Raw genomic sequence first — 22965 nt, forward strand, 5'->3', positions numbered from 1 at the left:
CATTTCTGATTTTGTTAATTTAGATACTGTCTCTGTGCCCTCTGCTTAGTCTGGCAAAGTGTTTCTCTATCTTGTTTTTCTCAAAGAACCAGCTCCTGGCTTGGTTGATTCTTTTTATAGTTCCTTTTGTTTCTATTTGTTTGGTTTCAGGCCTAAGTTTGATTATTTCCTGCTGTCTACTCCTCTTGGGTATTTGCTTCTTTTTGTTCTAGAGCTTTCAGGTGTGCTGTCAAGCTGCTGGTGTATGCTCGTTTCAGTTTCTTTTTGGAGGTACTCAGAGCTGAGTTTTCCTCTTACCACTGCTTTCATTGTATCCCATAAATTTGTGTATGTTGTGCTTTCATTTTCACTAAATTTTAAAAAGTTTTTAATTTCTTAATTTCTTCCTTGACCAAGTTATCATTGAGTAGAGCGTTGTTCAGCTTCCATGTGTATGTGGGCTTTCTGTTGTTTTTGTTGCTATTGAAGACCAACCTTAGTCTGTGGTGATCTGATAGGATGCATGGGATTATTTAAATCTTTTTGTATCTGTTGAGGCCTGTTTTATGACCCATTGTATGCTCAATTTTGGGGAAGTTACCATGAGGTGCTGAGAAGAAGGTATATTCTTTTGTTTTAGGATGAAATGTTTTACAGATATCTGTTAAATCCTTTTTGTTCATAACTTTTATTAGTTTCAACATGTCTCTGTTTAGTTTATGTTTCCATGATCTGTTCATTGGTGAGACTGGGGTGTTGAAGTCTCCCATTATTATTGTGTAAGGTGCAATGTATGCTTTGAGCTTTAGTAAAGTTTCTTTTATGAATGTGGGTGCCCTTGCATTTGGAGCATAGATGATCAGAATGGAGAGTTCTTGGTAGATTTTTTCCTTTGATGAGAAGAAAATGGATTTCTTTACCTTTTTTGATAACTTTTGGTGAAAGTTGATTTTATTCAATATTAGAATGACTACTCCAGTTTGTTTCTTGTGATCATTTGCTTGGAATTTTTTTTCCAGCCCTTTACTCTGAGGTAGTGTCCGTCTTTGTCACTGATGTGCATTTCCTGTATGCAGCAAAGTTTTGAGTCCTGTTTACATATCCAGTCTTTTAGTCTATGTCTTTTTATTAGGGGAATTGAATCCATTGCTGTTAAGAGATATTAAGGAAAAGTAATTGCTGCTTCTTGTTAGTTTTGTTGTTAGAGATGGGATTATGTGTGTGTGGCTATTTTCTTTTGGGTTTGTTGAAAGAAGGTTACTTTCTTGCTTTTTCTAGGGTATAGTTTCCCTACTTATGTTGGGGTTTTCCATCTATTATCATTGTAAGGCTGGATTGTGGAAAGATATTGTGTGAATTTGTTTTTGTCGTGGTATATCTTGGTTTCTCCACTCATGGTAATTGAGAATTTGCTGTGTATAGTAGCCTGGGCTGGCATTTGTGTTCTCTTAGAGTCTGTATGATATCTGTCTAGGATCTTCTAGCTTTTCTAGTTTCTGGAGAGTATCCTGGTGTAATTCTGATAGGTCTACTTTTATATGTTACTTAATCTTTTTCCCTCATTGCTTTTGCTATTCTTTGTTTGTTTGGTGCATTTGGTGTATTGACTACTATGTGACAGGAGGAATTTCTTTTCGGGTATAGTCTATTTGGAGATATGTAGGCTTCTTATATGTTCACGGTCATCTCTTTCTTTAGGGTAGGAAGCTTTCTTGTATAAGTGTGTTGAGGATATTTACTGGCCCTTTATCTTGGGAATCTTCACTCTCTTCTATTATCTATCTCTACTTATTATCCTTAGGTTTGGTCTTCTCATTGTGTCCTGAATTTGCTGAATGTTTTGTGTTAGGAGCTTTTTGCATTTCACATTTCCTTTTACTCTTGTGTCCTTGTTTTCTATGGTATCTTCTGCCCCTAAGATTCTCTCTTCTATCTCTTGTATTCTTTTGGTGATACTTGCATCTATGACTTCTAATCTCTTTCCTAGGTTTTCTATCTCCAGGATTGTCTCCCTTTGTGATTTCTTATTTCTATCTCCATTTTTAGATCCTGGATGGTTTTGTTCAATTCCTTCACCTATTTGGTTGTATTTTCCACTAATTCTTTAAGGGATTTTCGTGTTTCCTCTTTAAGGGCTTCTACCTGTTTACTTGTGTTCTCCTGTATTTCTTTAAGGGAGTTATTTATGTTCTTCTTAAAGTCCTCCATCATCATTATCATCAGATGTGATTTAAAATCTGAATCTTGCTTTTCTGTTGTGTTGGGGCATCTAGGACTTGCTATGGTGGGAGAATTGGGTTTTGATGATACCGCATAGCCTTGGTTTCTGTTGCTTAGTTTCTTGCACTTGCCTGCTACTATCTGGTTACCTCTGGTTGTTGGTCTTGCTGTTTCTGACTGGAGCTTGTCCCTCCTTTGGGCCTGTGAGCCTGTGATCTTAGGTTTGTCAGTACTCTTAAGGAGACCAGCTCTCTCCTGTGAGGGATTTGGTTATGGAGGGCACCCTTATCCGATGGAGACTGGAAGGATCCTGTCCCCAGGTCCCCAGCTGTTCCTGTGCCCTGTGTGCTCTGAGTGGGGTCCCTCTTTGGGAAGTTATTGGAACAAAATTGATGATCTGACCTCTGGGCTTAGGAGTGAGAACATTCCTGGAGACCAGCTCTCTCCTGATGGGATTTGGGTAAGGTGGGCTGTGGGACAGCCTTACTCCAGAGCACAGATGGAAGGGGGGACTTTTTCATTTGATTCTTCTGGTGTCAACACTTGGGAGACTACTCCAGGAGAATTATAACACTGAGGATATCTCAGGCTACATAATAAGACAATTTGCTCACAAAGAAAAACAAAGTAAAAGGATGAACATTAGATTTCATTCCATTGACACTTTCTAGTGAATGATGGGTCCTTTCTAATAATTCACCTACCTGTCACCAAGGTGGGGATTGTGAGCTTCTAGTCTTGGAGACTGAGTATACAGAATCTTAGAAAATATTCCATTATCTGAAAAAAACTTAAATCAACCTGAAAGCAAAGAAAAGACTCTAAGACTTCCCAGCTCAAACATCTGCAATGTACAGTTGTTAACTAAATCATGCATTTGTTTATTATAATAGAAATGTTTTAGTTTATAATGTGAATTCCACATTATATGTAACAATTACAGCTACAATCACTTTATTTCATTACAGTAAAGCAATTAAATATAAATCATGTGTTTCACTAAGGATAATTAAGATTATCAAAATAATTTATTATTATAATATATGGAACTCCCACATTCTAACTATTGTATGCATTACTATTTGAAATTCATATTATATTTCTTTGTAAAATCCTTTTCCAGAGGAGTTATAACTGACTGACTTCTTTATTTCCTGGCCTGGGCCCTTCTACTGGGTTCAGCCATACCAATTACTTCCTACAGCCAGCCTGAAGTCATTACAGCTGGGAGAAGTGGTTCAAGTCTTTCTCCAGTCTATGTCTGGGTCCCCTGACATCTCACTCTTTCACTTGGTATATGTTACAGGACAGAGATGTCTCCCTTCATTTACCTATTATCAGCTTCCTGTTCCAACTCTCTGTAGCTGCTTACTTCTATAATGTGAACCCCAATCACCTGCCCATTGTCTTGTGTTATCTTTCAAACTTAAAACAAAATATGTATTATTAGGTGAGCTGTACCTGGTTGAGCTTGACTGTATTGAGGTTTGATAAGTCTTTAAGCATAACCACACACAAAGACACACTTGAAGAGTGGTTCTGAACCTGTGGGTCATGACTTTTTTGGGGATTACATATCAGATCTCCTGAATGTCAGATATTGACATGACAATTCATAGCAGTAGAAAATTATAGTTCTGAAGTAGCATTGAAATAATTTTATGTTGGGTTTCACCACTATACTAAAAACTGGATTAAAGAGTCACAACATCAGGAAGGTTGAAGACCTTCTGGAGGGTATGACACTATAACACTGAAATAGGGTGATATGGTGAAAGAATTAGTATTATGGGTTTTATCTGAAGTCTTAGCATCAGTAAGTTATTATGTGTCCCTAAAACAAGTATCTTTTCTCACATGCCTTTGGGTAGAGGGTCTGTTGGTGTAACTTGCCTCTTTTGCTTTCATTAAGAGTTCTCCTTGCCAAGGTCTCTTCTTGGACCTTGTGGTGGCTAGTATTTTAAATGCTAGTTTGCCACAACATAGAATCATCTGGGTAGAGAGCCTCAGCTGAGAAACTATTTAGATAAGGTTGGCTTGTGGGCATGTCTGTGGCAGGCTGCCTTGATTGTCAATTGACATAGGAAAACTCAGCCCAGTTTGAAGAGCACCATTCCCTAGGCAGTGCCCACAGCTATAAATGGTAGAAGAACAGTAGATGAAAGCACAAGCCAGGAGGCAGCATGGGTACAACTGCCACCTTCTGCTCCTGGCTGTGACTATGATGTAACCAGCTATCACAAACACTTGCCTCTATGACTTTCCCTAAATGATGGACTATAACGTGGAGTTATAAGCAGAACTGACTCTTTGTTCTCCCAAGTTTCAAACAAGCAAGCAAGCAAACAAACAAACAAGGACAGCTCTGAAGCTCATTCATCCAAACAGGGCCTGCTTGATGGCCACAACAACAAAATATAACAGGGAAACAGCAGAGAAATATGTCTTGCGGTTCCACAGTTAAACAAGAACACTTGCTGCTCTTGCAGAAGTCTAGGGTTTGATTCCCAGGACCTGCATGGCAGCCCACAACTCTCTGTAACATCAGTTTTGGGGTATCAGTTACCTTCTCCTGACGTCTATGGGCACTATGCATGCATGTGGCATACCAACATGTATGTTGACAAAAAATCCTCATGTACATAACCAAATCAAAACCAGTCTTCGGTTGCTGTGAGTAAAATCACATGTCATATGTAAAATGCATAGCCCTTCACCAAAATCTTCAGAACAAGATGTCCTGGGGAAGGAGAGACTAAGAGTGACCTTTTGGGTAGAGCACTTAAGCCAATCCAGACATTATAACCTATACTTGGGAGGGGGGTTATGTGTAGGGAAGAAAAGGCAAGGTCGTGTTGCAAAAGGACACAGCACAATGAACTCTTCTGTAAAGCTAGCCAGATAAAGCTGGGGCTGCAGGCCCAAAAGGCAGCAGAAAGCATGGTGTTCTGTTCCGTTGATGCTGTGGTTCATCTCAGGAACCAATTATGCCTGAGGCGGAGCAGTGAGGCAGTACCTGGTGGATGTTTAGTGGCCACGTTGCTAGGGAGAAAAACCTTGCTCGAGCAGTTTAGAGAAAGTTACTGGGAATGTAATTGAGATAAGATTGAGAAGAGCAGGATTGGTTGACCATGTTCCACTCTGATGGGCTGAGCTGTTTCCCAGCACTAGAGTGGCTGCAACAGTTTGGGATTGAATTACAATCCACCTTAGAGACATTAGGGCAAGAGAAAGCTCCTCCCTCCTAGAGTTCACAGACCCATCTAGATGCCTGTCTATCATGGGTTCATTCCTAGTTTCACAGAATGTTTGGCTCTTATAATGGGCAGAGCAGAGCCACACACCTTCTCTTATGAACTCCTCTTCTCGTATGAGCTCCTGTCCCACGAGAGCATCATGAATTGGAAAAATACAGCATCATGCAGCAGACGGGGAAAAGAAGTCTGAGCGATTCTGACAGGCACTGTACTTGTGAGGCAAGGATGCTCTGGGGGCGGCCCAGAATTTGTGGATGTTTTGCTCAACAAAGGGAGCCAAGTGTGTGTGCAGAGAAGGACTGGGCACAGGTGGAGAGGACCAGAAGCAGGAAGGCTCCCTGGGAAAAGGTGGGACTTGAAAGTAAAAGTGTCTGGGAAGGGGAAATGGCACACTTCTCTTCTGCAGAGAAAGCAGGGGCAGAGCCTGGAAGTTGGCCAAGCTCCTCTCCGACAAGGCCCCCTTCCATCAGAAAGTGGTGGTTATTGAAGAGGGGCCCCTGATGAAGCCACTTAGTAGCACTCATGCTAAGGGGCGGTGACCTCCAACCCCGGAACTGGGGCACTCTGGCAAAGGCAGCCATAACCACCCAGAGTGTAATTTGTCAGGGACGCGAAGGTTAACATTTTTCTTCACGAAAACCATCTTTAATGACCATCAGCAATCAGGACCTCCGATTTCTGTCTCATTTGAAAGCTTTTAATGCTTTCCGAGGGATAGATGGGGTGACCTAATAGGTCTTTTCCATCTCTGATTTTCTATGATTAATGAAGTTCAATTGTGCAGAATAAAATGGTGAGTTTCTCGTGTCGGTTCAGCTGCATTTCTTTTCCCTCCCTCTCTTTCCCCATTTTTTTTTTTAGATAGATGATAACCATGCACGTGTTCACTTAATGCTTTAGAGAAAAGGGACATTTTTCCCTGAGCCAGGCTTTGAAAATGTCAAGGTGGGTGGATTTATGCAAGGTGTAAATCCCTGCCAAATGCCACAAGCCACTCTTCACTACCCCCTTCCCCCCAACAGACATACAGGGGACCTCAGGGAAAGATAACAGGTGTGGTAGAAAGTGAAAAGTGTTTTTGTTTGTGGGATTTGTTACTTATTCCTAAGTCCTTCATAGGGTGTGTTTCCTTAATAATGTACTAAGTTTATCTCCTCATGATAGACATGGACTAAGTCTGTTTTATTGAGGCCCAGCACATTTATAAAACTTCATTAATGATGCCTAGCCTGGTAAGAGGGACATGATAGCCAGGGTTTTCTGGATTCCACTCTTCTGGATACAGGGATCACAATTTTTGGAAAATGTCTTGAGGAAAATCCTAGAGATGTTCTCATCCTGTAGATTTTCTTGGGTTACAGCTCCCCTAAATTGTGAAGCAGCCAGGCCTGTAGCAAACTCTCTTGGGGAAGAAAGTGTTTGACCTCCATACACTCGGCATTTGGAAGAGAATGGTTTTCAGGAAGGGGTTTCTTTGGGCTTGTGTGTTCAGCCTTTTTGTTTTTTGTCTTTTTTTTTTCTATTTTTTGTTCTTTCTAAAATGACACAACCAGGCTCTGAATTCCTGGATGTCCTTTTTTTAGCAAGGGCAGTAGCAGGGGTACCCAGACAGTACTCTTTGCCAGGGGGAATGAGGACTCTGCCAGGCTGACAAGTGCTGCTGTCTAGGAATTCTGGTACAGCTCTTGAAGGAGACTGTGCTTAAGGTTCAATTAGCCAAGTGCCTGCTCTGTGAGCGTGAGGGTCTGGTGTCATCCCAGCAGTCATGTGACTAGGTTTCTTGTTTATTTGTTTGTTTGTTTCTAAGGCCCAGTGGAGCTCGCTTGTCATCTCAGTGCTGGGAAGCAGAGGCAGGTAGATTCCTGGCACTGCCTTGTCAGCAAGGTCCATGCCCCAGTGAGACTCTAAAAAGGCAGATGGTACCTGAGGAACTACATCAAATGTTGGCTTATGGCTTCTACAGGTATGCACACAAATACATATGCATACATCTGTACACACATGTGACTGTTATTTGCTGGTCTGAACACACACACACACACACACACATACACATACACACACTCACACCTAATTAAAACCATCAAAAATCCCCAAATGACCGAACTTAGACTAACTAGTTTCTAAGATTCCATGAGGTCAACATCCCCATCTTAAAAGCATGCAGGCCTCTAGAGGCAGATCACAGGGATAGAGCACATACATCCTGGCCTATCAGCACACTCCTCAGCATCCCAGCTATGCTGACACCATGAACAAAAGGTGGCATGATCTGCCACTGGCTTATGCTTAGACCAGGGTTCAAGGGCTCTTTGGTATCTTTATTTTGGAGGAATCAGTTGCCTGTACCCAGAGCTCACTCTTGGGTTGCTTGGGTTTGGAGTCACCACTCTGGGTGCAGTGTATATGTGGGTGAGCAGCACATCTGTCCACAGACCTGTCTTTCCTAGCTCAAAGGAGCTGACATGTGAAGTAGGTATTGCTATTTAAAGCTGAGCAATAAGGTCTCTCTCTCTCTCTCTCTCTCTCTCTCTCTCTCTCTCTCTCTCTCTCTCTCTCTCTCTCTCTCCCCTCTCTCTTTCTCTCTGTGTGTGTGTGTGTTTAGGTGTATGTTCAGACCAGAGGATGACCATGTTACCCACCTTCCATGAGATAGAGTCTCTCATTGGCCAAAAGGCCACTAATTAAACTAGACTTCCTGGCCTATAATCTCCAGGGCTCTATCTTTTCTCCACCTTTATAGTTTTAGGATTATAAATACTCAGTGCCAAGCCCAGACCAGAATTTTTACATAGGGGCTAGGCCATCCCTCCAACCCCAGATGCATTTCATTTTAATCGGAAACACAGTGAAAGGTGTTTGAGTAGGCTGGAAACCTGGTGTGTGAGGGTTATTGAAAGGAGCTGGGACTCCATAGAGATCCCCTGCAAATTCAAACTGGGAGATTAGGCAGTGGGCAAAATGTAGGGTCAAGTTCTAGAGGGAAAGGGGATGAGAAGATTCATCCTGAGGCAGAGTTGAAGTCAGTTACTTCTGTGAACACCTGCTCCAGGCTTATGATCTGCACTTGATTTTCTCCTCTGACCCATAGTAGCTCTAAGAATAAAGAATGGGCTCCTGGGACCACACACAGCACTGTAGCTCAAATGTGCTCCACCTGTTCAGTTGCTGTGAATGTGACACCAGCGCAAAATGGGACAATTAAGAGGCATCCCTTTAATGTCATCGGCGGGATTAGGACTTAACAGAGGGAGTTCATGCCTTATACCATGTGAGGACACAACTTTTAGTTCCTCCTCTCAGGAGAACACAAATTCAAAGCACCATCTTGGAGGTAGAGATAATAACCTATTAGCAATAAATTCACTAATGCCTTGATGTTAGACTTACCAGGCTTCAGAGCCATGAGAAAACACATTTTTGCTCTTGGGTATTCAGATACAGTTGCATAAGACAGAGAGAAACTTTAATCAGCTTGGGTGTGTTTTCATGTGCTGCTTCCTGAGAGAACGATGGCCTATGAATCCCAGACCTCTGTATATGCTCAACAGGGATCTGTGTTTAGCTGCCTGTCTCCCACATGGGTGTCTGAACATGCAGGGTTGGGAGCTTGGTCAGAAGCAGTTTTTGCTTTCCAGTTGAATTTAAAATTGTGTTTAAGATATATTGAATATAACATTTGCCATTTTCATCGTTTTGAGTATGTATTTCAGTCGTCTGCTGTTCACATTGTTCTGCAACCCTGCTGTAGAACTTTTACATTTCCCTAAGCTGAAGCTATACATGTTAACTCTTTTGAGTCTTCTTTCTGTGGCCTCTGCAACTATCATTTTTCCTTTTCACCATAAGAATTTCATCCCTCTGGGGACTTCATATAAGTGGAGACACACTGTCTTTGTGATTACCTAATTTCACAGCATACTTTTCTTATGGGTCATTCATATCATAGCATTTGCCAATATTCCCCCTCCCTCTCTCTTTCTCTCTCTGTGTATGAGAGAGACAGAGACAGAAATGTGTGTGTGTGTGTGTGTGTGTGTGTGTGTGTGTGTGTATAGAGAGAGAGACAGACAGACAGACAGAGAGACAGAGAGAAAGAGAGAGACAGAGAGAGAGACAGAGACAGAGAGACAGAGAGAGAGAGAGAGCCTGCCAGCGCATGTATGTGGAGGTTAGATGACCTTCAGTATTAGTTCTTGCCTTCCATCTTGTTTAAGATAGAATCTCGTATTTGTGTAGAACAGCCTAGCAGATATGTAAATTCAGGGCATACTCTTGTCTACCTACCATCTCATCTTAGGATCACGTGGGCTTACAGACGTTTGCTGTCCTGTGTGGCTTTAAGTGGCTTCTAAGGATTTGAACTGAGGGTCTTATGCTTTTGTGGCAAACACTTTAGCCTCTGAGCCATCTCTCCAGCCTCTCAGAATTTCTGTTTTGAAGTTAAGCATTATTTTGTTAGAATTACACATATCAAAACAACCCTGAGATTCCACCTCACACCAGTCAGAATGGCTAAGATCAAAAATTCAGGTGACAGCAGATGCTGTCGTGGATGTGGAGAAAGAGGAACACTCCTCCATTGTTGGTGGGATTGCAGGCTTGTACAACCACTCTGGAAATCAGTCTGGCGGTTCCTCAGAAAATTGGACATAGTTCTACCGGAGGATCCAGCAATACCTCTCCTGGGCATATATCCAGAAGATGCCCCAACTGGTAAGAAGGACACATGCTCCACTATGTTCATAGCAGCCTTATTTATAATAGCCAGAAGCTGGAAAGAACCCAGATGCCCCTCAACAGAGGAATGGATACAGAAAATGTGGTACATCTACACAATGGAGTACTACTCAGCTATTAAAAAGAATGAATTTATGAAATTCCTAGCCAAATGGATGGACCTGGAGGGCATCATCCTGAGTGAGGTAACACATTCACAAAGGAACTCACACAATATGTACTCACTGATAAGTGGATATTAGCCCAAAACCTAGGATACCCAAGATATAAGATACAATTTCCTAAACACATGAAATTCAAGAAAAATGAAGACTGAAGTGTGGACACTATGCCCCTCCTTAGAAGTGGGAACAAAACACCCTTGGAAGGAGTTACAGAGACAAAGTTTGGAGCTGAGATGAAAGGATGGACCATGTAGAGACTGCCATATCCAGGCATCCACCCCATAATCAGCATCCAAACGCTGACACCATTGCATACACTAGCAAGATTTTATCGAAAGGACCCAGATGTAGCTGTCTCTTGTGAGACTATGCCGGGGCCTAGCAAACACAGAAGTGGATGCTCACAGTCAGCTAATGGATGGATCACAGGGCTCCCAATGGAGGAGCTAGAGAAAGTACCCAAGGAGCTAAAGGGATCTGCAACCCTATAGGTGGATCAACATTATGAACTAACCAGTACCCCGGAGCTCTTGACTCTAGCTGCATATGTATCAAAAGATGGCCTAGTCGGCCATCACTGGAAAGAGAGGCCCATTGGACTTGCAAACTTTATATGCCCCAGTACAGGGGAACGCCAGGGCCAAAAAGGGGGAGTGGGTGGGTAGGAGAGTGGGGGTGGGTGGGTATGGGGGACTTTTGGTATAGCATTGGAAATGTAAATGAGCTAAATACCTAATAAAAAAATAAAAAAAAAGAATTACACATTATATTTGTTTATTCACTTTTCAGTGAACAATTGGGATGCTTCCCCCTTTTGGCTCTAGTGAATAATGCTGATGTTAACACATACAGACAGATATCTTTTTAAAGTCTCAGTTTTAAATTCTTTAGGGATTTCAAACAGCATGATTGTGTATTATTTAGTGATTTGATTATTGGGTTGCTGTGTTCTATACTGGTTGGACCATTTCATGTTCCCTATAGCCATGAACAAGGGTTCTAATGTCTTCACACTTTACTGAATACTCATTTTTTTTTCTTTTTTGATAACAATCCTCCCAACAATGTGAAGCTGTGTTTCACTGTGGTTTTAATTTGCCTTTATCTAATGATTGAGTAGACTGAGCCATGAGTTTCGACTACACGTTCTATCTCAATGATTCTCAGTCCTGGTGGCACACTAAAATCTCTCTTGGAACTGTTGACAAGAATTATTGATGTCTTGGTCCCACTGATTAATTCAGAAGCTACGTTATTTGAGGATTGAGGCTGAAGGGTTCTGAGTCTTCAGAAAGGAATATCCAGGTAAAATCATGGCACATTTTTGAGTGTTGTCCTTGTGTTAACACTTTTTAACCAAACATGTTAATAATAATAATAACAATTATTATATATGCATATATGTATGCACATATATATATATTTATATTTGATTTTGCTATAGAGTTTGCTGAAGGGACCCTCAATAATTCCAGGATGATGCTGGTTATTTAGATGTTTGATAATTTCCATCTCAATTTCGGGCTGCAGAAAACAGGAGAAGGGTAGTTGACTGAGATTAGTCACCAATAGCCAATGATTTAATTGATCATACTAATGTAATAAAGCCTTTAATAAAAATGAATAGATAAATTATGGGTTTCAAAGTTGGTGACTACACCAAGATGCTACATTCATAGGCACAAAGCTACAGACAGCTTGCCTTAAGCCCCATTTCTTCCACTTGACAATTCAAATTTATGTATTACCATACACAAGTCACAGTAAATGTAGTGCCTTCTTTAGTTCTATGAATATGCTAGCACATTATCAGTTATTAAGAGGAAACTGGAATTCTTCTGCAGGGCTAGTGGGAATTTAAATGTAGCAACTACTGCAGGTAACCATAGGGTAATTCCTCAACAAACCATTGAATTTTATAATCCTGCAATTGATAACCAGTATATCTAAAGTTGAGGTGCAAAGCTGGGGCATGGGGTTCATGCTGTTGATGAAGAACTACATTGGGTTTGAATCTTTTAGCTGTAAAATAGAACTAACTCCAGGGAATTAGTGTCAAAGTTAAATTGAAATGTAAGGCATCTATCTAGTTAGTATTTGGAGAGTTGGAGAACTACTTACTATGAGAAAAGTTCCCAGGTATTTTCCTTGGAATGTGAGTAAAAACACTTCATTCCTTTTTCACTGTCATTTAGGAGTTACAAACAATATATACTGGAGGAATGACCAATGGGGTAATGCTGGCATCCATCAGCACATTACTCTTAATAGGTTTGGGGTTGGGAGGAGGGAGAGACATTTATGTTATCATTTGCTCTTAATGATCCCTAGGGGAGACCTGCACACTCTTTTTTTTTTTTAAATTTTCATTAGGTATTTTCCTCATTTACATTTCCAATGCTATCCCAAAAGTCCCCCATACCCTCCCCTCACTCCTCTACCTACCCACTCCCACTTTTTGGCCCTGGCGTTCCCTTGTACTGGGGCATATAAAGTTTGCATGTCCAATGGGCCTCTCTTTCCAGTGATGGCCGACTAGGCCATCTTTTGATACATATGCAGCTAGAGTCAAGAGCTCCGGGGTACTGGTTAGTTCAGAATGTTGTTCGACCTATAGGGTTGCAGATCCCTTTAGCTCCTTGGGTACTTTCTCTAGCTCCTCCATTGGGGGCACTGTGATCCATCCAATAGCTGACTGTGAGAGGACTAGATGCAATCAGACTGACAAGAGCCTGGATCGGTGGCTCCTGGCCCTGGGCATGCATGAAAGTCACTTGATGCACTTGATTGCCACAGGAGATTCATTGTCAAGGGTTTTAGCGTCAGGTAGCCATCACCTCTGTGGCTTGGTGAGGGAGATTCTGTTTTTCCTGCTTTTAGAGAAGTAAATCTCATTGTGGGTCCATAGGACGCAGAAAGGCCAATTCACCCACAAAGGACCTTACCTTCAAACACATCCTGGGAATAAGAAGAAAAAACAGCCAGCACCGAGAGCTCTGTAAATCCCCTTGGCCTAATGTGTGTCAGTAATAAGGTAGGTGAGTAATTGGTTTAAATGTATGATTTCTCATTTGATACAGAACTCCTCTAATTTCTAATTCCTACCCTGCAATGCTGGCTCACATGTTTGGGATAATACCATTATTATGTTCTTTCATCTTGTAGTATAACAAAGAATCAGGTGGCACGATTTCAATAAAAAAAATATTAAGTTCAGGTTCTTTTGTCTGTTGTATGCATCCAAAAAGGATTTTCTTTGATAGAATATGGCCATTATTGGATTTTAATTAAGTGACTGGTGATTATGAGAGCCACATTTTTTTTTTGGTATTTTATATCTTGCTTTTACAAAGCTCAAAAATCTATAATGCTGTTTGGAAAACCTTATGTTTCATATCTAACCGATGCATACTCATTAGCACTGATCAGTCATCATCTCCTACTTTATCACCAGAATTATCTCTTTTTTGTGTGTATAGTTCTTTTCTTTAGTGGAAACAAAAGTCTATTCCTGTGAATCTGGATGAGAAAGATCTGGGCATGGAAGCCATGCCCAGGAAGCACTCTGGGAAAACTGTAAACATGCCAAACACTGCTTAATTCACACTCTTAGTTAACCCTTTCCTCATTCCTTATCACTTACTGCTCTTGGACCTGTAAAACCCTAACTAGGAGTTTTTACTAAACTAGTGTATTAGTAACCTCTCCCATTACTGTAACAAAATACACGGATGAAATAAACTTAAGGAAAGAAACATTTGCTGTGGCTTACAGTTTGAGGGCATAATCTGTCATGGAAGAGAAGACCTGGAGGCAGGGACCTGAGGCTGTTGATCAATATTGCATATGCTGCAGTCAGAAAACAAAAAAGGGAAGATTGTTGGTGATCAGCTCACATTACCCCTTTTCACTCCTGGAGCTTAGCCCATGGGGTAGTACAGCCTGCGTTTAGGGTAGACTTCTTGCCTCGATTAATTTAATCTAAAAATTTCCAAACAGATATTCCTCAGTGGTTCTAGATCTTGTCAAGGTAACAATCAATATAAACCATCACGATGGTCAAGCAAGTCATATGTAATGTTGACTATTTTATACAGTATCAAACTTAGTGAAATGCTGGCTTCAGGCCACCACCACCAAGTCTCCATAAAGCAGGGGGAAGGCTTGTGAATTCATTTTCTGCACATCACAAACACCGATGCTATGGGGAGGATTTCTCCTCCCCTCTGGTTCAAATCCCACTACCTCCATAGGGTTGTACATTATTGGCTTGCAATTTTATGTAAATTAATTTATCTTTGGTCTCCACCTGGGACTTATATTTATCTACTCTGCAAGTAAAATAGTTATTTTCCTGACATTGACCAGGTGAAAAAGGTAACACCCAGAAGATGGAAAGGCATACTTTAAAACAAAATCACATACATGCACACACACACACACACACACACACACACACACACACACCTACACACAATCATGTTGTAGAAGGAAACGAACCTGTTAGAAGAAGTCACAAGGCCTATTTTATTCTTCAGGTTATCACCTCTGTGAACCTTGAATCAGGCTGTTTCTTTGGTCTGAGCTAATCATGAAGGAGCGAACCAGTTGCTGGCCTCTAAGGTGATCTGTTACCTTTCTATACAACTTTATTTTCCGCCACATTTAGTCACAAAACTAAGTGCATTGTGAAATGTGGTGTAATGGGATAATCAGAATACTTCACTATGTCTGTCTAATCTGTTGAATATATTTATATAATAAATGTATAAAGTCATTATAAGAATTAATGTGGTTCTTTCTTAGTGAAAGGGACTATAAATTATGTGTTTTTTTCCTATCTACCAGCATTTGTTAATCCTAAGAGCATCTATTCCTTGTAATCAAGCACTATGTATTTATCATACAATCGTTACCTTATTAGGCTATAATAAATGTCTAGTTAAGTGCATATAGGCTGTTTCTGTTGCAGTTTAATTACCAGCACAGTTAATTAGGCAATACACTCCATCACCATTTCTATTCAGAACTTGACTTTACTAAGCAGGTTTGAAAAAAGAACAGTGGACCCAAAATCCTTGCCTAAGAGGCATAGTGAAGACCAAAATACTTCATCAGCACTTACACAGTACCTACTATGTGTCAGCACATTATGCATTTATCTACAAACCTTCATTTAACAAAGTACTGCTGAAAGTAAGCATGGTATGGAGCCAGTGATTCTTTCATCCTTTCATCCCATTTAGCAGCTACACCTGGGAACCTTAGGGAGGAGATGGGTTCTCTGTATCCAGCAGGTAGCTCAAGCTCAGAACTGCAACCAGAAGCTTTCAGAGATCCTTAGAGACATGTACTCCACATGTGACAGATTTCTTCACCTCAGGACTGTAGTCAGAGGCCCAAGGAGATCCTTAGGAAGCTATAATTCTATGAGGAATGCATTTGAGAATCATCAATAAAGCTCAACCTCATGCCACGCCCTGATTTGACTGGGACAGAAAGTGACTTTTAGCTTAAGATCCTGAAAGTTGTCAAGTGGGCTTTTCCTCTGGAAGATTTGGAAAGAAGGCCAATCCCTTTCCTTAAGAGAGAATGCGAGAGGCCTTAGAGAATCAAGGGGAAGAAGGCAAGGAAGGAGAATGGTAGGAGAGTGGGTAAGGGTAGAAAATATGAAAATAATAAACAAATTTGTAAACTAGTACTTATGCTGGACACTAAGTCCTCAGGGCTTGGTAGAGTCCCGATGTGGCTGCCCTTATGAGAAGGAACACGGAACACGTTAAGACTGGAGAATATGTAACAAAAACTTTCCCGGCAATTAGTTGAAACCCTGCAGTTTAGAATAGGACAATCTTATAACCAAGTCCTTACTTGATAGTTAAAAATTCAAGAATGTTTTTCTGATACTCGGTTCTGACTGTGAAATGAACTTAGAAATGAGTGCTGCCTTCTGTGGGAGGTCAGTAGTGAGTCAAAGTATAACTGGTGTAAAGTGCCTGAAATTTCTGTCATAGTCTGATTTCTGTCAATGTAACGAAATGCCTATGATATGAACTTTAAGGAGAAAAGAGTGCTTATTAAAACTCAAGGTTCACAATTGACTGGCAGCATTGCTTTGGGCCTGTGGCCAGGTAAGCACATTTCGGTAGTAGCACTGGGAGAACCAAATCTCTCAGCTCACACCCAAGTGAGATGGTGGAGAGGGTGGAGTGATGATCCCCCACGCCCTTAGGACATATCTCTATGACTGAACTTCTCAAAGTATCCATATCCATATTTCCCATATCCATACCAGTTACCCAGTTTCCTCCAGTCTCCATCTTTGACTGTCTTCATTCTGAGGCCTTCAGAAAGGGGCTAAATCACTAAGTCACCCACTGCAGTGGATATATCACTGGGTATGTTAGCCCTTATAATCATGTGACTCATTCCCCATAAGTTCTCTCTTTGCTCCAACTCTTCAGCCATTGTATGGGTCCTGTTCTGCAAGAAGAACCCTGACTAACGCAGGGAAGGATGAGGCTGTGTGGAAATAGGAATATAGGGGTAAGATTTTACTGGGAAGGAGGCTTTTAATAAATAGCTAAGGAAATGAGGCAAGAAGGTGTTTGCAGAAACAGCAATTCAGACAGGGAGAAAAGCAAAGCACAACAAATCAGATTTGGGAACCTGCCTGACATTTTGGGGGAAAAGGTGACAGAGCCAAGAGATATGGAGAGGAAGGAATGAAGGAAAGAATTCTAAGCAATGAGGAAGACAGAGGAAAAGAACAGAGCACCCAGGTCCAAAGTGGCCGGAATATATATATATATATATATATAGAGAGAGAGAGAGAGAGAGAGAGAGACTTTGAGAAAGCAAAAATTGACTTTTTTAGGCTTTTGAACAGGTAAATGACCAGATTTGGACTTAAATTTAGGAAGTTCCTTTACTTTCAGTGTGAGGAATAAATGGTTAAAGAGGAAAGAATTAGGTAGACTTATTTAGCAACTGTAACTGTGGTCGGAGCTGATGTTCTGTCAAAGATGGTAGCGGTGGATAGTCAAGTGAGGATAGAGAGTGACAGATGCCACAGCATCCTCTGATTACGTGGCATGTGAGTGAAAGAGAAAGCAAATGTGATCTCAGGATTCCAACTCAGGCAGTTCCTCTTCTCATCGTTGAGACTGAATATCTGACAAGAGAAAATTGAGAGCAAGGTGGTTTATTTGAGTTCACAGTTCTGAGTATAAAGTCTATCATGATGGGTGACTTCATGGGAGCAGTGGGAACTGTATCCTTCCGTGACTGCAGGAGGCTGCTTGTTCACCCCTTCCTGGATCAGCAGGGAAAGGGGAATGAGGTTCTCAGCTGGTTTTTATTTCCTCCCTGCCATCTCTGCTCATGGTGGTATGGATCATCCTAGCTTTCTCTTGGTGAATCTATTCTGGAAACATCCTCACTCACTCAGACACACTGTACATTCCACTTATGGTCCAGGTATTTCTCAATCCAATCAATTTGAAAATTCAACACTAACCTCAGAAACAGTAAGAAATGTGCTGCCATTTACTGGCAAACAAATGTGGTAATGGTGGTGGGAAGATACTTAGGGACATGGAGATTTTAACAAATTCAGTTTTGTGCTTGCCGTTTAGAATAACAAACTTGTGTTAATGTGACGTCACTACATTGTGATTAGATGCAAGAAACTGGCATTCAGTGAGGAGCTCTGGTCTGTAATATCAGTCAGCATCTGGGCCACAGGAGTGTGTGCAGACACCAAAGAATGGCAAGTAGGGAAGTCACTCCATAGTTGAGCCCTGGAGTAGAAGAAAACTTCAGAACACCCCAGGAGAAGAAACTTAGAAAGAGAAGAAAGTGACAGAGAAGAACATCAGTAAAATAATTGGTAGAAAATTACTTCAAAGAAGAGGGAGTTTTCAGTATTGTTGAGCTCTGCAGGTAGATTTAAAACAAAGATCGAGAGTTAACTATGTATTTATTCTTTTAAAAAACAAGATAAACACCACTGACATACTTGAGAGCATATTTATTAGAATACTGTGAATAAAACCTGAATTAGTTTGTACCAAAAAGTCGAGAGGAAGAAATTAAGTTCAGAATGTTCTCAAGAAGTATCACAAAGAAGAATAGAGAAATATGGGAATAACATACTAAGTGTGGGACCAAAAGAATATTTTTAAAGAAGAGAAAAATAACAGCGTGTTTTTGGGTTCTTCTTTCTTCCTTCTTTCTTTCTTTCTTTCTTTCTTTCTTTCTTTCTTTCTTTCTTTCTTTCTTTCTTTCCTTCCTTCCTTCCTTCCTTCTTTCTTCTTTCTTTCTTTCTTTCTTTCTTTCTTTCTTTCTTTCTTTCTTTCTTTCCTTTCTTCTTTCTTTCTTTCTTTCTTTCTTTCTTTCTTTCTTTCTTTCTTTCTTCCTTCCTTCCTTCCTTCCTTCCTTCCTTCCTTCTTCCCTCCCTCCTTCCCTCCCTCTTTCTTTTCTTTTCTTTTCTTTTCTTTTCTTTTCTTTTCTTTCTTTCTTTCTTTCTTTCTTTCTTTCTTTCTTTCTTTCTTTCTTCCTTCCTTCCTTCCTTCCTTCCTTCCTTCCTTCTTCCCTCCCTCCTTCCCTCCCTCTTTCTTTTCTTTTCTTTTCTTTTCTTTTCTTTTCTTTTCTTTCTTTCTTTCTTTCTTTCTTCATTTTACATTCACGTTGTAGCACACCTGCTCACTCTTTTCCTCAGTCCCACCCTCACAAATCCCTCATCCATTATATCCACTGGTTCTCCTCACAAAAGGGGAAGTCCCCATTTGGTACCACCAAGCCCTGTGACATCAAGTTGCAGCAAGACTAAGTGTATCCACTCCCACTGAGGCCCGACCAGGGAATCCAGCTAGGAGAAGGGTATCCAATGGCGGGTAACAGTGTCAGACAGCCTTGCTCCAATTGTTAGGGGACCCACAAGAAGACAGACCTGAACATCTGCTACAAATGTGTGTGTGTGTGTGGGGGGGGGCTAGATCCAGCCACTGCATGCTCTTTGGTTGGTGTTTCAGTCTCTGAGCTTCCCTGGGCCCAGGGTTAGTTGAATCTATAGGACCTCTTGTGGTGTCCTTGATCCTCTTCCCCATTTGCCTCCACCCCTGGCTTTCTAAAATCCATCCCCCACTCTTCCACAGGCCTCCCTGAGGTCCGCCTTATGTTTGTCTATGGATCTCTGCATCTGTTTTTATCAGCTTCTGAATAAGCCTCTCAGGAGACAGTTATGCTAGGCTCCTGTCTGTAAGCATAGCAGAGTATCATTAATAGTGCAAGGGGTTGGCTCTCTCACATGGAACAGGTCGCAAGTTGGGAAAGTCACTGGTTTGCCTTTTCCTCAATCTCTGTTCCATCTTATCCCTGTGCATCTTGTAAGCAGGAGAAATTTAGGATCAAAGGCTTTGTGGTTAGACTCTCTCCAGAGAAAACCCCTCTTGGTTTCAAGAGGTAGCCACTTCAGTCTCCATATACCTCACTGCTAAGAGTATCAGCTAGGATCATAGACTAAATTTATCAGGATAATATAACCCTGGTAAAGTTTATAAACCCCAAGATGAAAATACCTAACATGCAAAGTGAAAATAGACAAAATTAAGCTGAGAAATAGAAAATCCACAAGCTGGATGATTGACAGAACAAATAAATAAAAAGAAAGCACTGAGGCTACAATCTGTAATATTGTCAAATGCTTGGCCTAATTTGCTTTTTATAGAACCCTAAACTCAGCAACAGCAGATTATACATTCTTTTCAATCACATATGAATCATATACCAGGAATGACCATATGCTAGCTAATTAAATTAGTCTCAATAAATTTCAAAGAATTGAAATCATGCAGTGTACATTCCCTGAAGGCCACACATTAAATTATAAATCAACGACATAAAGATATCTAGACAGACAAATATTTGGAAATTAAGCAATATACATCTAAATCATCCATATGCTAAAAATAAACTTCAGAATTAAAAAAATGAACTTAATGATAATGGAAATCCAATATGTCAGAATTTATGAAGTGTAGCTAAGATAGCACTAAGGGAAACTTATAAATTTAAATGCTTATATTAGAGGAAAAGAATGCTAAAAAAAGCAGTTGGTTACCCATCCATATCAAGAAACTAGAAAAAGAAGAGCAAATTATGACAAATGCTAGAGGAAGAGAGAGGATGAAGATAAGGATGAATATGAACAAAGTATGAAGTGAATAAGTGATGGAGAAGATGAACCACAGTTGGTTATGTATGAGTAAATTCTTCATATATCAGCCCCCAAAGTGGAATAAAAGAGAGGCAATTACTAAAAGCCCCACAGATATTAGAAATATCACATGCATATGGTCAGACTATATTATACCACAATTTAAATTTATTGTCAGTTCTAACTTTTGAAAACTAACAAAACAAAAGACTTTAAAAATTGGAACATCTGGCCTGAAGAGATGGTTTCCTTAGTAAAATACTATCTGTGCAAACATGAAAACCAGAGTCTAATTCCTAGGACCCTCCTAATAGATGCTAGGTGTCATAAATGGTTTAGCTATATTGTGTCTGTTTCTTTTTTTATGGCCATGTCTTCTTGGTGTTCTGAAGCCTCTTGTACATGGAGAGAAAGTTTTCTGATATGATTTTCTTGAAAATATTCTCTATGCCTTTGCTACAGTGCTCTTCTAGTCATCATACGAATACCAAATCAGTCTTTTCATGAATCCCAGAGCTCTTGTATAGTCTGTTCAGCCTTATAACTGCATATAACTTCAGATCCACCTGGCTTCTGCAGGTATTCACAAACACTGATTCACATACTCATTCCCCTCCACACACACAAAAAAAGTAACAAAATATGTCTTTAAAAATAATTTCAATGCCAAATTCTATTAAAATTTCTTTGAAAATTATCATGTGAGAAAAAGGAAAATGAAGTTTATGGTTGTAAATGAAAAAGTAATAGGTATCACTAGATTGACTAGGAAGAAACAAAGTCTCAGATATACATGATTTTAACTAGAAAAAAGTGGATTTTATTTTTATAATGAAAATAAATTCAAAATTAAGTCATATAAAAGGAAGTTCTAAATAAATACAGAATAATTTTATTTTTTAAGCAAATTAAGCAATTGCAAATTTTAGACCAAAAAGGAGGTGGGTAGAAATTTTACCAATAGAAAGCTTCTCTGCCTCTCTTATTTTCTCTCTCTCTCACACACACAATCTATTATCTATCTATCTATCTATCTATCTATCTATCTATCTATCTATCTATCACTCAATCTATTTATCACCTATCTATGTTCTTAAAAATGTTTTTCTAACAGGGCATATTAAGTTAATTTCAGTTTTAATCTTAATGGAATTGTTCTTGAAACTCAACTAGTTATTACTACTGTTTGTGTGTAAAGGAGTCAGGCTTATTCCTTTTAAAGAGTAATTGTGAATCTTTAGCTTATTAGGATGTAAGACAAAGTTTTAGTAACTAAAATCATACTGTTTGGGTGCTGAGATAAAGTAAAAATAGACCAAAGTTTAGAGTTAGAGCTGGAGTTACATTTAAGGAGGTAGATCAGAGGGTAAGGGCACCAGTTGTGAAGCAAGAGTAATGGAGTCTAATTTCTCAGCATACTTGAAAAAAAAAATAGTGTGGCTGTATGACCTGTAACCCCTGACCTAAGAAACAGCACCAGAAAGATCTTGAAAACTCACTGGCCAGCCAGCCTAGTTGAAATGGTGAGCTTCAGATTCAGTGAGAGACCCTGCCCAGAAATACAACCGGGGAAAACAGAAGATGAACGTTGTCCTCCTCTGGCCACCAGCAAGTATATGGGTACATAAATGTTATATACTCTACCTCCCATATGTAAACATACAATAAAACAAATAAAACAACAATCCAAAAGCAAATACATAAGAAACTCTGTATATGCTATCACAAAGTAGTTAGGAAATGAAAGGCTATTCAGTAAATTGAATTGCCAGAATTTGATTTCCATGTGAAATGAATTTGATACAAGCTTCATAGTAAAAATGGAAATAGACACATATATTACAAATGCAATGTGAAATGGCTTAATACACAAAGGTGTGTATTTTTAAGAGAAATGAATGTTTCATCAACAAGACATGTAAGGAGAAATCATGAAAAAAATCTTGTATTTACTCACTCTAACTCATGAGCATTCTGTATGCCTGAGAGACATTGTGTGAATTTCAAAGGTGGGTGGTGCACACAAAAAGGATGCTTGCAATAGTTTTAATCAAAAGACACATGGCAGCTTTAGCTTGAACAAAAGGATGAGCCAGTTAACAGGGAAAGGAGCTAACAGAAGGTGCCAGGGTTAAGTGAGCTGCCACTCACAGTAAGAGAGGTTGGCCAGCCACCACACTTGAACAGTAGCTCAAACACTTTGATGCTTAAGTCTAAGCAGTTTGGAACAAATCTCTTTACATGTGGCAGGAAAAAAGTTTAATAATCCTAAATGTTGGTGAAGAGTTAGAGAGAAATGTGTCTTTATACATTGTTGATGGGTGAATCAATAGGTAATGAATGAAGACTTTGGAGAGCTATTTATCAATGCATATTAATGTTGAGA

At 40.0% G+C, this 22965-nt stretch overlaps 1 long non-coding RNA gene across 20 annotated transcripts in view; it reads left to right on the forward strand.

The window, feature by feature from the left end:
* Nucleotides 1-22965, forward strand: part of Gm33228 — a 395277-nt gene that overhangs the window by 209968 nt on the left and 162344 nt on the right. For 15 of the 20 annotated variants that reach the window (XR_877236.3, XR_003952589.1, XR_877240.3 and 12 more), the window contains 2 exons: nucleotides 7264-7419; nucleotides 14899-14983. The exons of 3 other annotated variants lie outside the window; for them this stretch is intronic. This is a non-coding gene — a long non-coding RNA (predicted gene, 33228). The remainder of the gene's footprint in view (nucleotides 1-7263; nucleotides 7420-14898; nucleotides 14984-22965) is intronic. 2 more of the 20 variants (XR_877235.2, XR_877241.2) reach the window with 2 other exon arrangements.

This window comes from Mus musculus, chromosome 18 (assembly GCF_000001635.26).
Source record: "Mus musculus strain C57BL/6J chromosome 18, GRCm38.p6 C57BL/6J".
In the NCBI taxonomy this organism is placed as follows: domain Eukaryota; kingdom Metazoa; phylum Chordata; class Mammalia; order Rodentia; family Muridae; genus Mus; species Mus musculus.